The sequence below is a fragment of the Otolemur garnettii genome, unplaced genomic scaffold (assembly GCF_000181295.1).
Source record: "Otolemur garnettii isolate 467f Iridium unplaced genomic scaffold, OtoGar3 scaffold00121, whole genome shotgun sequence".
Classification (NCBI taxonomy): domain Eukaryota; kingdom Metazoa; phylum Chordata; class Mammalia; order Primates; family Galagidae; genus Otolemur; species Otolemur garnettii.
This window is the reverse complement of record NW_003852516.1, coordinates 4,789,714-4,797,500: the sequence shown is the minus strand read 5'-3', so window position 1 is coordinate 4,797,500 and position 7,787 is coordinate 4,789,714. Positions and strand designations below refer to the sequence as shown.

At 49.4% G+C, this 7,787-nt stretch overlaps 1 protein-coding gene across 4 annotated transcripts in view; it reads left to right on the top strand.

Annotated features, from left to right (window-relative positions):
* Positions 1 to 2,600: 2,600 nt before the first annotated feature.
* PPP1R3B (protein phosphatase 1 regulatory subunit 3B) overlaps positions 2,601 to 7,787 on the top strand; it is a 12,947-nt gene continuing 7,760 nt past the window's right edge. Inside the window, exons 1-2 of one of the 4 annotated variants that reach the window (XM_023517799.1) lie at positions 2,601 to 3,479; positions 7,058 to 7,170. The gene's annotated coding sequence lies outside the window, so the exon portion shown is untranslated. Of the gene's footprint in view, positions 3,480 to 6,908; positions 7,171 to 7,787 lie in introns of those variants that run through there. The other 3 variants (XM_012810017.2, XM_023517798.1, XM_023517797.1) reach the window with 3 other exon arrangements.

The window sequence follows — 7,787 nt, the reverse complement described above, 5'->3', positions numbered from 1 at the left end:
AGCAAAGTATTAATTTAAATTAAGGCTAAAGTCCAATGCCAGAAATTATATAACAAACTCAGTGTGCATTGACTAAAGGGTTAATATTTTCCATTCCACTTTCCCTTTTTGTAGAAGGTGAAAGAAGATGGCGATGGTATCTAAGGAGAGGTCCAGCTCTCAGGTTTTGGGGTTCTGGACTGCTGTGTCTCGTGTTAGAACAGTACTCCCCACCCCACCGCCACCCCCTGAAATGCATCCCAGCTCTATTCTGACTGCAAAGAAGACTGCTCTTTTCAAACTCACAGATGCCACACTCCTACCTACCCAGGCTGTGGCGTGCCACAACTAAGTTTAGCCCCCACACTCCTGACCTGAAATAGTCATCTAAACCACAGGGGAAATTATTGCCCATGGTTTCCTAGATCTATATACGAAAAACGCTTCCAAACCCTAATGCCCCAACTCCCTGTCCCAACTCCCTCCCCAGTTTGGTTCGGATCATCCTTTGCCTGCGTGCATTTTGCAGTACCTAGCTCTTTGTTTCTGTATACTCCTTGAGCATGACTCACTACACTTGAGAAAAACTTAGCCAGCACTTGGCTTACAAATGTTCAACCTACTCATCAGCTAACAAAAGGAGGTAGAAAGCTGGCAGAGGGAACATTGCGTAGAAACGCTTTTTGCCAACCGCCTACCAAAAGGTGACTTCCCAGGTGGTCCTTTATCATACCTGCCCATCCAGGAGAAAAAGAAGAGGGCTAAGGATCAGCCTTCATCCCTTAGAGGGGAAGACTGCACTGGGGGAGCTCTCTACAGAGTCCAAGGCTTGTACTGGATTACTGCAACCAATTAGTTTTAAGTCTTGCATTTCTAGTAAAACCGGAAGCTGATCCTACATCCCTTAGAGCAGAAATTCCCTAATTCAACATGATGAATTTTCACAAAGTGAAGGACTGGCCTTTACTATGAGATTATGCCCCCATTTTGTTGTTCTTGCTGTTAAAGAATACTTTTTAAAATAAAAAATAAAAGGATGGCGATAAAAGATGATAGGGTTTATTTTAATGTCTTCATTTAGCAGTTTGGGGTGGTGGTGTTGCTCTGTCTCGCTCTTGGTAGAGTTCTATGGGGTCAGTATGGCTCACAGCAACCTCAAATTCCTGGGCTCAAGCAATCCTCCTGCCTCAGCCTCCCCAGTAGCTGGGAATATAGTCCCCTGCCACCCCAGCTAATTTTTCTATTTTTAGTTGAGACCAGGTCTTTCTCTTGCTCCAGTTGGTCTTGAAGTGCTAAGCTCAAGTGATTCTCCCACCTCTTTTTTTTTTTTTCTGAGACCGAGCCTCAAGCTGTCACCCTGAGTAGAGTGCAGTGGTATCACAGCTCACAGCACCCTCCAACTCCTGGGCTTAAGTGAGTTTCCTGCCTCAGCCTCCCAAGTAGCTGGGACCACAGGCGCTTGCCACAACGCCTGGCTATTTTTTTGGTTGCAGCCGTCATTATTGTTTGGCGGCCGGGCTGGATTCAAACCTGCCACCTTAGGTGTATGTGGCTGGCGCCTTAGCCACTTGAGCCACAGGCGCTGAGCTGATCCTCCCACTTCTTAAAATGCTAGGATTACAGGCATGGACCACGACGCCCCGCCTTATTTGGCACTTTAAAAAGCTGGCAATCCGGCTCGGCGCCTATGGCTCAACTGGCTAAGGCGCCAGCCATGTACACCTAAGGTGGCGGGTTCGAATCCCCAGCCCGGGCCCGCCAAACAACAATGACGGCTGCAACCAAAAAATAGCCGGGCGTTGTGGCAGGCGCCTGTGGTCCCAGCTACTTGGGAGGCTGAGGCAGGAGACTCGCTTGAGCCCAGGAGTTGGAGGTTGCTGTGAGCTGTAATGCCATGGCACTCTGCCCAGGGGTACAGCTTGAGGCTCTGTCTCAAAAAAAAAAAAAAAAAAAAGCTGGCAATCCTATGCCAATTTTCAATATTCTTTCTAAAAATTTACTGGTCATTAGAAAACCGAGAGCCTTATCCCTAAAGTGGCAAGTTCTGAATATATGTAAATATTCAATTTACATTTAAATTGACTTCCTATGGGAGGAGCCTCTGATTCAAGCGCTACTAAGGTTATCATTTTCTTTTTTTATTTGTTTTAAGGTCATATTCCGCATATTTCTCAAGGTACATCAGCATCACAAAGGCCCTGTAGATTTTCATAGTTATTGTAACAGTCACGTCAGGTGGTCTCTAAAATACACCTACCTCAGAAACGCTTAACTTTATCTGTGGGCCAGTCAGTGCCATGGGTGTCGGTCCTCTGCCCCAATACCGACTTTATAAAAAGCCCTCTGGCTGAAAGGGGACGCTCTTCTACTGGGAATCGCCTCTGCCCCCTGGCGCCCAGCCTCCAGCTCCTGTTGAAATGGTGACCCACCGCCCGCTTCCCAGACCCTGGCCTCCCGCCCGTCGCTCCGGGCGCGCGGCCGATCACGTGGTGGAGCGGTGCTCCGCGGGCTGCGGCTGCGCGCCCATTGGCCGGCGGCTCGAGTCCCGGGAGCGCCCATTGGCTGCGGGTCGCGTCCACGTGAAGGGGGGTCTGGGATGGAACCCCGGGTCGGGAGAGGTGGCCGGAAAGTTAAAGGGGGCAGCGCGGCCGCGGGCAACCCGAGTCCCGGGTGACTGGCCAGAGAGAGGAGGGGAGCGGGCAGCTGTCGGGGACGCACGGACCTGAGCACAGCCCCACTCCTGCCGTCGCGGCCGCTGCCCTGGCCCCACGCGCGAATGCTGCCGCGGGACTTACGAACCGCACCTGGTATGTACTCCTCGAGCCCGAGGTGCAGGGCCAGGGACACCTACAGTTCCACCGTCCAACTCGCAGTGACACACCGACCGGCCCCAGTACACTGTAGCCTGCACGTGGGGAGGCTGACCCGGGGAGCACGGCTGGGATGAGCCCCGTCGACTCACGTGTGCCACCGCCCTGCGAGGCCGGACCGCGGGAGGTGGCCCGGGGCTGGGGGTGGGAATGTTAATTCCCTACCCTCGCCTCCGGGGGTCCCGGGCTCAAAAGTAGCACAAGAGTCCCGCCCCGGAGATGGCACTCCTGAAGGATGGCTCTGGAGTTGGGCGGTGAGGTCTGAAGCAGCGCGCCTCAGTTTCCCAGTAAAAGGCAAGGAACCACTTGGTAGTCTCTCGGGTCGCCAAGGGCGACGGGACACAGAGCTACCCCCGGGCCCCGGGACAGGACCGTCGCGGGCTGGGGGCGAAGCGGCCGCGCGGGGGTGCTCGTGCGGCGCGCTGTGGCCGGGGTTGCCCAGCCGCCCGCCACGCCCCGCCCCGGTGCGATATCCTGGGCTCCTCCTCCTTGTCGTCTCCCTCCCCCTGCCGGTCACATCTCCGGGAACCGAGCCCAGACCCTGCCTCCCGGACACACCGCCGCTCACGTAGGCCGGTGGCTCAGATGCAGCGAGCGAGCTGGGGCAGGGGCGCTTCTGCGGCCCCGAAGGTGGGTGCAGCGCGAGACGAGGCTCGAGAGGAGGTCGGGGGCGGGGTGCAAGCCGGGCCGGCCTGGCCGGAGGGGACAGGGTGAAGGAGTGACTTGTGGGATCCTCCAGCCTGGACACATTGGCCTGTCCCTGGTACCCTGTTCCTGCCACCTTTTTGAACCCAGAGAACCGGGTGTAGAAGGGGCAGTAACTGTAAAAGACCGGGTGGGGCCCTAGAACAACATATGTACATATTTGAAGATGTGGGAACTGTCGCCGTATTGTTTTCTGATGAAGAGCAGACTAGGAAGGAAAGACTTGGAACTGGGAGAGTTGTTGGAAGGTGTTAGAGCCTGTGGGTTCTCCAGCCCGGGCCTCCCCAGGACAGGCAGGGACCAGCAGGAGGGAGGAGAGTCTGGGCGAGAGGAAGAGAAGAGAAAATGGTTTATTTGGTAGAGTTATTCAGAAGCCAAGGCTAAAATGAAGACGGCCAAAGGACTTATCGCAAAAATAGAGTTGGGTATTTAGGGAAAATTTAGTGGGAAGAGACGCTGTCACCAGGCCTTGTTAGCATGTCCAGTGTCAGAACTAGCAGGGCCCTGGGAGGAGAAACCTCAGGCCCAGAGCAGGAGTGTGGCTTACCAGAGGGGAACAGCTAGGTGCAGGCTTTCGTCTAGGCCAATGCTGTGTGCTCTCCCTTGTACATTTTCAGATGGCGGGGGCAGTGTCATTTTAACTTATCTTTTTCCTAGAACATGCCGCCTCATTCACAAATACTTATCTCAGGACTGCTTTGGGTGGTGGAGATAGGCTCAGGGGACATAAGTAACTTTTCAGGCTGTTGCATAAGGGTCCCATGGTCTGAGTACAAAGGGAAAAGATGTCTACTCTGCCCGGTTGTAGCAGTCGAACCTTTTGGGAGGGAATAAAGAATTGTTGAAGGGAGGGAGATGGCCAGGTCTTAAAGAAAATTCTAACCTGGTTGGAAATGCTTGCCTAATTCAGGCCAGCAGTCTTCAGGATTCTGGTAGATTGTGTATAGGCCTGATTTTTCTGTCTTTTCTTATCAGAAAGGGGTGGGGGTGGAGAAGAAGGAAAGCAGGGAGGGGGGAAACGTCTTTGCCCCAGTGGGAAGAAAGATTTGCTTCCTGCAAAAGGCATAGCCAGAAAGTCAGTACTTCAGCCACCTGAAACTGTGAAGGTCGTGAGGTTATTTCTGTCCAGTTGTACAGTTTGCTCGAGAACAATCACCATGGGTGCCTAACCTTGGCCAGCTGGGGAAGGTGTGTTATTTTGTCTCCAGCAGAACAGAGAAAGCATTTATGCGAAAACTGTCCATGTGCTCCCCAGTTTTCCTGGCGTGTTAAGAGTTTGCTCTGTTTTAGCCGTGAATGAGAACACTGAAATCTTCCCTCAGGCATGGCCCTGTCCTTCATCAGAGAAAACTGATCTCTGAGACATCTGTGTGGATGCAAAGCGCTTAAGACTTCACGCTGGCCCAGGGGCCAGCACTCCTGCTCTCGTGTTCCTGTCTTGCAACTGGTATCCAGTCCCTGTGTACCTGCTCTGCTGGTTCAAATGTGTGTCCACATCTTATGGTTCTTCTTTTTTTTTTTTACTCCCGGCCAACCTTGGTGATACATATTCTACCTGGCTTAAAGTAGCCAGAGAGTCTGTCAGGAGAGGAGGTCTGAAGTGCAGCCTGGCGCTGCCTGTGTTGGAACTGATCATTTTCATGTCATTTACAAATGAAGCACCTGTCCAGGTGCCTTCCTTTTAGGGACTTAAGAAAATATTACCTTGTGCATGTCAGTTGCTTGGAGTACCTCTAGGTGGTCGTCATCATGTCACAATCTGTCGGGGAATTCCTGAGCAGGCCAGGAAAGCCTGCAGCAAATTAGTTGTTTGGTGCACTGATACTGAATACGCAGGTTAATAAAAGCTGGAGTCTACCTGTAAGGACAAGCGTGGTGGCCGACAGACGAATCATACCCCAAAATGAGTCGACAGGGGTCAATGTCCTCACCTGCGGTTATGGTGACATGTAAAAAAAGTGAAGGGACTCTTGTGCAATGTCCCCAGGGCAGTCACCCTGGTGGTGACTATCATAACCTTAGTTTTGCCTCTCATGGCAGAGTCTTGCAAAAACGATTTGGCTTGTGGAAGTGCCAGTGGAATTGTTTGATTAGCTCTGGCTCCAACTAGAGCCTCACCTCCCCAGCCCCAGTTCTGTGTGTTCTTACAGCCTGGTGGTGAAAGGCATCTCAGGACAAACTGACACTGCTGCCCCCCCCACCCCCAGCAGGTCTCTAACATGCAGGATCTGAACTTGGGAGAATGGCTTTTGCCTACTCCAAGTATGCAGGCTCTTTAATGGGTCCCTTTGCTGAGGAATTCTGTTTCCATGAAATCTTGAGACTTTACTTTTTCTAATGTGCGTATAGGCACGTAGAAGGTGCTTTGCAGGCTTGATAGACGCCCATGGAGAACTTGGCAGTTGACCTTCTGATGATTCAGTTCATAGGAAGTGGTGGAGGAGGAACCCTCCCTCCCCCTGCAGTTCACAGCTAGATTTTAATGATGGGGTCAAGTGAGAGTCCCTGGACTGGAGTTGTCATTTGGCTTTCATACACACTTAAAACAAGACAAAACAAAACAAACTACCTGTGTTAAAGTTAGAGCTGAAGGTATAATTCTAATACATTCTAGCATAAAGATTTGTAGTGGGCAGGAAGAACTAAAATTCAAATAATCTGTTGATATAGGGTTTTGTTTGTTTGTTTGTTTTTTACATTGATCTCATTGTTAGTCAACTCGCTGATCTTCTGTAAAGCAATCCTGCCTAATTCAGTCAGAACTTTCCAGAAAAATTGCACGGGGATAAGAGCAAATAACACAAAGCAAATTTGCTCTTAAATTTTTCACTAGATCATCTTTTTTGGAGGAAAAACAGTAAGACAAATATATTTTAGAATGGATGTTTAAGTACGTGCATTAGGGCCGTGATTTGTTCTGTTGTATTTGTGTATTTCTCAGATTGGTCATTACCAAGCACTTCTTAGATCCTAGGGAAGTGCTGTGCTTTTGGAAAAACAATCTCAAACCCCATAAAGCTTTGTCCTTTCACGTTTTTTTCTTTTCATATTTGATTAACCAAGATCAAAAGTTAAACATGAGAGATTATTTATTGCATCAAACCAGTGGCCCCAGCTCTTGAGCTTGTCACCTGTCAGGGACGGCAGTGAGCCCCAGGATACACCTGCACAAACCTACTACACCTTTGCTGTAAGGAGGGGAGATACATTTGGAAACTAATCCAGATCCTATGTCCTGTTTTCCTCCTTTCTTTTTCATTTTTTGATTGACTGATTGAGATGACTCACACCTATAGTGCAAGCACTCTTGGGAGGCCAAGGCAGGAGGATTGCTTTAGCTCAGGAGTTCAAGACCAGCCTCTTCTCTAGGGTTTATGTATTACATAAATATATATATTATTGTATTCTTAAAGTATAATAAGCTAAAGGAAAGAAATTGTTAGTAAGAAAGATAGAAGGATGAGAAGATATATTTACTGCTGATCATCCTCATCGTCTTCAAGTTGAATAGGCCGAGGAAAAGTAGGAGGAGGAGAGGTTGATCTTGCCGTGGCAGGAACAGAAGAAAATCCAACCATGAGTGGACCTGCAAAGTTCCAGCTTGTGTTGTTCAAAGGTCAGCTATATTTTTCCCCATAAATCTGGTCTCTGTATACAGTTTTCTGTATTTTTCACATTAATAATGTATTATAATATTTTTTCATGCCTCTTAAATCTTTTCCCAAATAATGATTTTCATGAGTGAATACCAAGTTAAATTAAAGGGCACTAAAAATTTTAGTACATTAACCTTTCTGCATTTTTAGTTATTAGGATAAATACCTGTAAATAATATTATCATGTAGAACAAAAGGTGATTCGAACATTCAGAAAGGTTGTGCTAATTTAGACCAATAAAAGAATTTGTATTATCTTTAGGCCAATCGAGGTGGCTCATGCCTGTAATCTTAGTACTCTGGGAGTCCGAGGCGGGCAGATTGCCTGAGCTCATGGGTTCAAGACCAGCCTGCGCAAAAGCAAACCCCATCTCTAAAAATAGCTGGGTGTTGTGGTGGGTGCCTGTAATCCTAACTACTTGGGAGGCTGAGGCAAGAGAATCGCTTGAGCCCAAGAGTTTGAGATTGCTGTGCTGTGATACCATAGCACCCTACTGAGGGTGACAACGTGAGACTCTGTCTCAAAAAAGAAAAATTGGCTCGGCGCCTATAGCTCAACCGGCTAAGGCGCCAGCCA